This window comes from Mauremys reevesii, linkage group 12, assembly GCF_016161935.1.
Source record: "Mauremys reevesii isolate NIE-2019 linkage group 12, ASM1616193v1, whole genome shotgun sequence".
NCBI classification, from domain to species: domain Eukaryota; kingdom Metazoa; phylum Chordata; order Testudines; family Geoemydidae; genus Mauremys; species Mauremys reevesii.
In genome coordinates this window covers 41732728-41742102 of record NC_052634.1, presented here as the reverse complement: position 1 = coordinate 41742102, position 9375 = coordinate 41732728, and the positions used below count along the sequence as shown (strand labels likewise).

General features: G+C 48.1%; 3 non-coding genes across 3 annotated transcripts; all 3 read left to right on the top strand.

Moving 5' to 3' along the window:
- TRNAT-UGU lies at positions 1-74 on the top strand. The gene has a single exon. It is a non-coding gene; the product is annotated as a tRNA-Thr (tRNA).
- Positions 75-7317: 7243 nt separating this feature from the next.
- TRNAE-CUC lies at positions 7318-7389 on the top strand. The gene has a single exon. It is a non-coding gene; the product is annotated as a tRNA-Glu (tRNA).
- A 1616-nt stretch (positions 7390-9005) lies between these two features.
- On the top strand, positions 9006-9077 carry TRNAA-UGC. The gene has a single exon. It is a non-coding gene; the product is annotated as a tRNA-Ala (tRNA).
- Positions 9078-9375: the final 298 nt, after the last annotated feature.

Below are 9375 nucleotides of genomic sequence, written 5' to 3'. Positions count from 1 at the left end.
GGCACCATGGTTTAGCTGGTTAAAGTACCTGTTTTGTAAACAGGAGATCCTGGGTTCAACTCCCAGTGGTGCCTTGTTGAGATGCTTTTAGAGCACCTGGTATTGGCTACTGTCAGAAGACAAAATACAGAGCTAGATGGACCTATGATCTAGCCCAGTGTGGTTTTTCTTATGGTTTAAATTACACTCACTGGCACTGATAATAGAGTTACTGAAAGTTTGGGAGTTAAGAGCTGATAGGTCAGTGGTCCAAGCCCCACACGGATGGCCCCCTCCTTCTGGGACAGGGATAGGTCTGAGCTCTTGCACCAAATGCTGATTGTGGCTGCCAGAATCTGTGGGCAGCTCATTTAGTTTGCACCCAGGGTTGAGTCCTTGATTCACATATCAAGGATAACAACCCTTTGTTTCTCCTGCCCCAATAACAAGGAGACTGGGAATCCAACACCAGCCACCAGTGATCATTTCGGCAAGCAACCCAACCTATTTCCAACATACTGTAAAATCCACATGCCGACTCGTACACGAAACCTTGCAAGAAAATCTTCCTGAGGGGGTCTGAAGCACCTGCTGCTGGAGGGAAGGAGGGAGCCATGGGTTGGGATTGAGGAGCAGCGTGAGGAGGAGGGGCCTGTGGGTTGGGTTTGAGGGGCACTGGTAATAGGAGGGGGCTGTGGGTTGGGACAGAGGAGAAGGGTGAAGAGGAGCAGGCTCTGGTTGGGAGTGAGGAGCAGTGAGCATAGGAGGGACTGAGGGTTGGGACTGAGGGGCACTGGGAAAAGAGGGGACATGGGTTTGGGCTGAAGAGCATCTTCATTTGGGGATCCAGCAGGACAGGGGAAGGCAGCAGGTGATTCTAATTCCTTAGGGATATTCTGTGTGTGTGTGTGCAGGGGAGGAACATGCTCTATGCCCAGAGGCCTTTATTCCTCCAGGCTGCAAGGTCAGAGGGGATGTCAAGGAGTTGTTCCTTCAATCCCCCCCACACAAAGGCCCTTCTTAGGAAAGGAAAATCCTGAAGAGAAAGAGTAACACCAAAGAAGACTCCAGAAAGTCAGATTTTTACAATCATAATGAGAAGTTTATCACCTGACCAGGGACTTGAACCCTGGACCCTCAGACTAAAAGTCTGATGCTCTGCCAACTGAGCTAACCAGGCTCACATAGAAAAGTGCAAGTTGGTGCAGAGGTGAAGCTAGTCAAGAAAAAGCAAGCGGGAAACAATTGGGGAAACCTGCTGCTCTCTCTTCCCAGCCCTGGCCTGGCCTGGTATTAGTGCAGATTAAAAAGATGGGAAAATATTGGCATCTACCAGCCTCTCATAGCTGTACAAGACTCAGGCACAATACAGAGGTGCCCATCTGCAAGTGCCGAATGGTTGGATTGGCTAACGCAGCCTGTAGACGTCCAGGGCACACTGGGATATAGAACCAAGTGTCCATCACCATCATCATTTCAAAGGGATAATGATAATGATGGGAAGGTTCACAACTGACTCAGCAGTTGCATACAAAGGTGCATGTTTGGCAGTTACATTGGGAAATTCTGGCTCCTTCTCAGGCTCAGGTTGGCCACCCCGGTCTAGATGTAGAAGATACAACATTTAAACTTGAAAGAGGGGCCAATTTCCCCATCATTTCATACCTTTACATCCAAACACGATGACTTTCTGAATGAACCCTCCTCGTTCAGCCAGAAGATCTCGGGGTGGTTGTAGGAGTCACTGGATAAAATTCTCTGGACGCTGTTCTGAATCAGGTCAGATCAGAGGTACCTAATGATCTAATCAGGCTGTAAAATCTATATATCAACACCAAATATGGTGTGAAATTAATCCTCAGAAACGGCTGTTCCCCACCCAGACCCCAGCAAGGGGCTCTCCAAGGAAGGGGGCTGTTGAGGAAGGAAAGAAGAAAGATGTTCTCTCCCTGGAGGGACTGGGCTCTGCGCTTTGGACAGAAAGGAGGGGAAGGAAATGGTCACATGATGGCAGCAGAACCTAAGAAATGAAACACAACAGGCTTCTGAGCACGTTGCTTCTGAACAGTGAACGAACCTGACTCCCGTATCATGAAAAGCCAAAAAGCCGTTTCTTTCTATGCCCGGGAGAAAAGAGTTCCAATCATTCCTGCCTGTTTACTTTTGAATTATTTTACATTATAAAGAAAATTGTAACAAAATTAGTTTGAACTTGAGCTGCCTGTTATTAAAAGCTGGTTTCCCAATTCAGTTCCAACTGCTCTGCTAGAAACACCCCCAGGTCCCTGCTCACCCCAGGAAGAGGAAAAAGAGAAACCCCCACTGGGCACTGCCCTTGGCGCCAGGCTGCTATCCTGGGGTGCGGGTGGGGACTGATTGTTTGCTGCTGGGGAGGGAGCCAGTAGAGGCCTCTGGTGCTCTGCTCCTAGCATCTGCCCGGCCCAGGCTGTCCTCTGCCTCAGCTGCTGCTCCCGGCCTGCTCTAGAGTCAAACACGCAGGGCCCCCAGGGGAACAGAGGCTGGGACAGGGCAGCTTTGAGCTGGGAAGATATTGGGAGTTCTCATTCCCTGAGAACTGGCCTGGCTCCCATCTCAACAGCAAACAAATCAATTCCACGTCCCCTCCCCAGAAAAACCAGCTTGGAGTCAAGGGCAGCAGGGGATGATTCCCTGCAGTTCCCACCGAGGCAGGAGAGAATCCAGGGTGTTTCTAGCAGACCTTATGGAACTGACGTGGGGAAACCAGCCTTTAATAACAGGCAGTTCCAGTTTAAGCTAAGTGTTTTTAACAATTTTACAACATTAAATAACCCTTCAATCGTAGTGTCACCATCCATAAAATTGCTTCAGCCTTACAGGTTCCCAAGTGCAAAACTAAACATCTCTTCAAACACAAGGGAGTGGAGATCAGTCAGTGTTGAGAGTCATCCCACATAAAAGAACCATGTTGTGGTACATACTGGCCCCATCATGTGGCCATCGCCTTTCCCTCCTCTCTGTTAAAACTTTTAGTATTTTGCACAGAAACCTTCTTCCCTCAGGAGAGACTTGGGAACCAGGGCTGCCAGCCAGACAAACACTTTTAAGAGGAGACGTAACCTGTCAAAAAATGATCTCCCCTCTTCAGTTCAGTGACAGCCTGAAATGTTACTTGTCCCGGCAGAGCTGGAGGATTGAAAGCAGATACATCAAAGCCCTGTGTAGCTAGCAGGAATTAACATAAACACTCCCTGGTATCTGAAGAGATATTTAGTTTTACCCTTGGTAAACTACAAGACTAAAGGGAAAGGCAGTGGTGCCAAATATATAGAGTGAAACACAAAACACTGGTCATGGTTATGCCCATAGTGACTGCAAAATCTTTCTATATACTTATTATTATTTTCTCTGGTGTCTAGAGATTGACCAAGAAATTTGGCTCTTGATAAAATAATCAACTACCCCTGGTTAATGCAATGGACTAGAAATTGACTGGGGTCTCTCCACACAGGTTCAAATCCTGCCAGCTACAGGTGCATTAGTATATTGTAATTACTGTTGTCTTAGTGCCTGAGCATCCACAGAGCCTAATCTGGTCTTGCTCTGAGGCTGTCTACACTTAAAATGCTGCTCTAGCACTGTGGAGAAGACAGTTGCTACAGTGAGGGGAGGGGTTTTCCATTCCTGTAATAGCTACATTCACAGAACAATCTTTCCTTTCATTTAGCACTATCTAACCATGGCTTAGGTCAGCTTAATTATACTGGTTCTGGGGTTTTTCACACCCTGAAAGACGTACTTGTTAGAGGGTTTATCCCATCACCCTCCCATTTCCTGGTCCTTCTCGCGTGACCAGAGAGCAGCAATGCACGAAGCTCAAAGGTGCAAACAATTCAGTGTTTATTGGGGTAAACTTCCAGCAAGCAATGATTCCAATTTCCTTCCTCAGTATCCCCCTTCCAAGCTCTGACACCACAGAGCATTGCCTGTGTCCCTGTTCCCCTTCGCTGTTCCTATTCCTCCCCTTAGCAAAACATAATTCTAATTCCTCTACCCCCATTCCCCCCCTTACTTCCTGATTGACTGCAGACTATATAATAAAACTGGAGTTCTGCTTAGCTATGCCTTAACCAATCATTTTACTGAAATGTAATTTACCAATCCTAACATATTATAAAATGATTATCTAACCAATTATACCCCACCACCTTAATTGGTTTACACCCAACAATTTAATTATACAGCAGACAGAAACAATCACAGCACCAGACAGAGCTTATACAGACAAGCAATAGGAAAGTGGGGACTACAGTGATAGAACAACACAGAAATGAGGATTTCACACCCCAGCTGTTGGTAAGTGAGTTGTTCCCAGACAGGATGCTATCATGGTAGAGGTTGTGGGTGCTGGTTGCTTAACTGTCTGGCCCACAGGGCAGGATTTTGAGGTTCACCATTACTTTCTCAGAATGCCAGCACCCATCTTTTGTTCACTTAAAATGCGAGCAGGGAGATTCCAACACCACAGAACTCATGGAGCTCCAGGAAATGTGTAACTTTAGGTCCGGGTGAGTGTGTCTAAAAATCAGCTGTGCTGTAAAAGGTCTCTAGGAGTTGAAAGAGATGTGCCATCTCGACCGCCCTAAAGAGTTCATCAACTATTAATGAAAACTAGGGTTCATAAATCATATTATTTGTAGTATCAGGATGGTGGACTGGTCTAAAGTGCTAGTTATAAGACTCATTTTTTTCCAATCCCTTCGGTGTTCTGGTCTCTGCATAGAAATGTGGTTTCACATCCCACTCCTGACATTTTACCATTTAATTCTATCTGAAGAAAATGGCCTCACTTCAATCTCCTTTGGAACAATAGAACCCCATTTGCTTAGCTTTGCTATTCCAGTAGTTGTGAGAGAAGCTCCAAACCAGGGGGAAACAGGGCCTGTTCTCTCGACTGATCACTTTTTTTCTTCCTTCATTCCAAGCCATTTTCTCAGATACGTCCGTATTTCCCACACTTTTATGAAACTTTAGGGTCATCACTTAATTGCCACACAACTGTACTTATGAAGTGAAGTGAAACACAACATTTTTTGGATATTCTTGCAGAAGAGTTTTGCTTTCTGACCTGGAATTGAACAGGGGCTGCCCGAGGGGGACAATGCTGCTCCCTTTTCTTCACTCATTCAAAAAACATAAGTTCTTGGTGCCCTTTGTTTCCCTGTTCTTCAAACACCTGTCGGGGTGGCCTAGGGAGACTTGGCCCTGACTCTCGGGGTCCTTCCCTGCCCCACCTTTCTATAGGATTCTGTTGTGTGGGTTTGTGCTGTGTCGTTGTTCCACGCTGAGCTGTTTTGCACAGTGCCACTTTGCACTCTGACGCATTGCTTCGTGTTGTATGGTCTTTGCACTGGCTTGTGTTGCGTTGGTTTGAGCTGAGCTCTTTTGCAGTGTGTCATTTTGCCCCATGGGGCAGTTCATTTGCATGGCGCTGAATTGTCGGGCTTTGCACTCCTACGTATTGTCACTTTGTGCTGTGGAATGTCAATTCATGCTGAATTGTTAGATGTTAGATTGGGGTGTTTCCACTTTTGTTGTTGTTTATATTATATTGCGATGGCATCGAATTACAGAGCTGTACGGCTGCAAGGGCCCTGGAGAGGTCATGAAATCCAGCTCTCTCTCCTGAGGCAGGGCCAAGCAGAGACGATGCGTCAGGGCCATGTGGGATCAAGTGCCCACAGCAGCTGGCCCAGGCAGGGAGCAGAAGGAGGGAACCAGAGCCAGAGCAGGTTGTCTATGGGACCAAGTATATGGAGAGTATCCTTGACAGAGGTTTGTTCAACCTGTTCTTAAAAACCTCCGAGGACAGAGACTCCACAGATGCCCTTGGGAGCCTATTCCAGAGCTTAACTACACTCAGAGTTAGAAAGCTGTTCCCAACATCTAACGAGAAACTCCCTGGCTGCAGATTAAGCCCATTACTTCTTGTCCTACTGTCAGTGGACATGGAGAACAATTGATCATTGTCCTATTTATAAAGACCAAACTTTTCTCTCTGCAGTCATCCATTAAATGGTTATTATCCCCTCTTCTTGCCTGGGGTAGAATGGAAGAGGAGAAAATTCTATTTGTTCTTACTTCATGTTTTACTGAAGCTCAGAGAGGAAGGAACCTGATCTGCCTTAGATTGTAGAGCGGACAGAGAATTTATTTCATTTTGGGCTGTGACTATAAGCATAAGAGTGACACCTAAGAGCTGTTGCTGCTGCCCAATATGGGGCTTAAACTTATGCTGGTAGGATTAAGAGTCTCATGCTCTACCAACTGGGCTGGCCGGATTTGAAGTCAGTAAAGTGCCCAGTCGCAGTGTAGAAGGAGCCCTGAGGGCATTTATTTGCGGAGCTGAGGTTCCCTGTCTGACATTTGCCTTCTTTCCTGGTTCATTATGTCTCCAGCGAGAAAACCGGAGCTGTCACAAGGCTGGTTAGATGCTGCTCTCTAGCCCAGAGAGCTGGGTTGATTTAACATGCTGTCGCCATCAGCTGGTCAGAGTAACCAGCGGGGAGGGTGGAATTTAGGATTCTCCCACCAGTGGGAGGTGCTGTTGGACTCATCTAGTGGGGGAGAGTCTGAAAAAGCTTCTCAGCTCCCAGAGAAGGGGGTAGACAAGCCAGTTCCCCACACACACACATTTTCACAGGGAATCAGGTCCCCTGAGGAAAAACTTAAAAGAAGCCCAGGCCCAGGAGTGTCAGAGAAGGGAATCACTGTTTGCCTTAAGAGGTGGGTGAGGGAAACCTGCAGGTCCGTAGATCCCTCCATCATCTGATAGAACCATTTGTGGGGAAGGTCTGGGGAAGCCGAGGAGGACAAGGAGACGGGAAAAGGGCTTGCAGCAGTTGTGCAATCCCCATGCTCCCAGCAGAAGGGTCCGGGGGGCTCAGTGCTCAGAACTCACAAGATGGCAAAGCTCAGAGCCCCGTTACATGGAGTCAGAATGTGATCAGCTCACACCCAGGGGGAGCAACACCCCTCCCTTGGTCTCTAAGCCAGAGCTCCTATCAGCTCAGTGTCCTTCCCGCAAGAGCGGGCTGCTGAGAGGGTTGCGATGGGGTAAATGAAGGCAGAGGAGGATTGTTCCTCATGGGTTTTTTTTTGTGTGTCTCTGTGATCCTGCTGGAGGAAGCATCATTTGAGTTTGTTTCAGTGACTTGGGTTGGGCTGAGGTTGTGACCCTGAGCACAGGGGTTCTCTGCTCTTAGCCCCTCAGGGAGTGGACAGTGGAACAATTTCAGAAAGTGGCTAGAAAGTAGCCTAAGAAAGTGTAGCATAAGTGAGAAGAAAAATAACATCAGTTCCCTGGTGGTCTAGTGGTTAGGATTTGGTACTCTCCCTGCCAAGGCCTGGGTTCAATTCCCAGCCAGGGAAAAGTGGCTTTAAACCAGAAAAGCTTCAATTATTCTTCACTTGCAATGTAAACAAATCCATTTATTTTCCAGATTCCCCCATCTTCCCAGCGTCTTCATGGCAGGGCTGGCTCCAGGCACCAGCGCAGCAAGCAGGTGCCTGGGCTGGTCAATGGAAAGGGGAGGCTTCAGCGGCAATTCGGCCCTCTCAGTCCCTCTCAGAGGGAAGGAATTGCCACCAAAAGCAGCAGAGGTAGAGCTGCCATTGATTGCAGCTTTTTTATTTATTTTTTCCGCTTGGGGTGCCAAAACCACTGGAACTGGCTCTACTCCATGAAAGACAATTTGTTAAATCCCAGATGAGTGGAGTTCTATCAGTTCTCAGCCTGAGTCCTTAGGTCTTAATCCTGAGGCTATTGTCCCATCATGGGGCCATTTCCCGCCTCTCTTTCATACAGACGCACAATTTTCCTTGCCCAGACACAGGAACAGCAAGATCTTTCTCTGTCCCTTGTGCAAAGCAGGGGGCCAAATTCCATGGAAACAATGGACAAGCAGGGGGCCCTGGGCACATCCAGCCCTGGCCGTGAGATGTTCCCTCCCCTCTTTCTTTATGCCCCTGTTGTTATTTCATGGATTGTCTGGGATGGGGGAAAAGCTGAGTTCACTCCAGGTGGAGGGGGAAAGAACCGTGAAAGTCTCAGGACCCAACTCCTGCTACCAGGATCACCGAGGTGCTGGGAATCTGCATGGGAAAGGGACTGTGTGAATAGTCAAGGTGGGGAAAGAATAACAATCTACAACTAGATCCACCTCATTAATCACTGACACAGGCTAATCCTGCCGATAGAAGGGAAACTGGGAGAAATTCTTTGCTGCTCAGCCATGGAAACAGTGACCCAATTGCAGCGCAGTGAATGTGCTGGGGAAAGCTGGACTTCACAGGCAGGTGGAAAAAGCAGATCCTAGAAACACCTGGAGCTCCCCACACCACTCTTGCCACCAGGGTCAGGTGTTGAGCGACTCACAGTGCCCCCTCCCCTCCCATTACCTTCCAGCAGGGGGTGGCAGCACCCCTCACCCAATGCAGGGGAGAGGCCTGATTGTATCTCTGCACCCTGAGTGCAGGGCACCCACTCTCTCTGCCCCACACATCGAATCTGGCCCTGCTGCAAAGTGACCCTAAGAACCAGCAATCTCCAGGACAGCAGGTTTGGCCCTCAGAGCAGGCAATGTGTCCCCCATGCTGCTCTTAGGCCACTGGGTGCTCTGGAAACAAGAGGGCTCTGAGTGTAACTCAGGGGTCAGCAACCTTTCAGAAGTGCTGTGCCGAGTCTTCATTTATTCACTCTAATTCAAGGTTCCGCATGCCAGTGATACATTTTAATGTTTTTAGAAGGTCTCTTTCTATAAGTCTCTAATATATAACCAACTATTGTTGTATGTAAAGTAAATAAGGTCTTTTAAAATGTTTAAGAAGCTTCATTTAAAATTAAATTAAAATGCAGAGCCCCCAAGACTGGTGGCCAGGACCTGGGCAGTGTGAGTGCCACTGAAAATCAGCTCGTGTGCCACCTTCAGCACACGTGCCATAGGTTGCCTACCCCTGGTGTAACCCATAGCAAGCAAAGACTATCTGGGGATGTAGCTCAGTGGTAGAGCACATGCTTTGCATGTATGAGGTCCTGGGTTCAATCCTCAGCATCTCCAAGCTCTTTTCACCCTGCTGCTTTGCTCATGCCCAGAGGGGATGTGGCCCAGCAATCTCCCTACAGGAGTTTCAATCCTGCTCAGTGAGGGGCAAGTGCCAATTGCATGGAAGGTCTGGGGGGGTTTCTGCTCCTAAGTCACCTCAGTACATGTAAGATTCCCACCAGCTGTGCTGCTTGGGACAAGGGTAGATGAGAAGGGTGAATCCTCCAGCACTGGAGGGAAAGGTCCCATCTGTACAGACTCAGAGGCCAGGAAACAGAGGGGCAGTCAGTGCTCAGAGAGGAGAGAGGTCAGT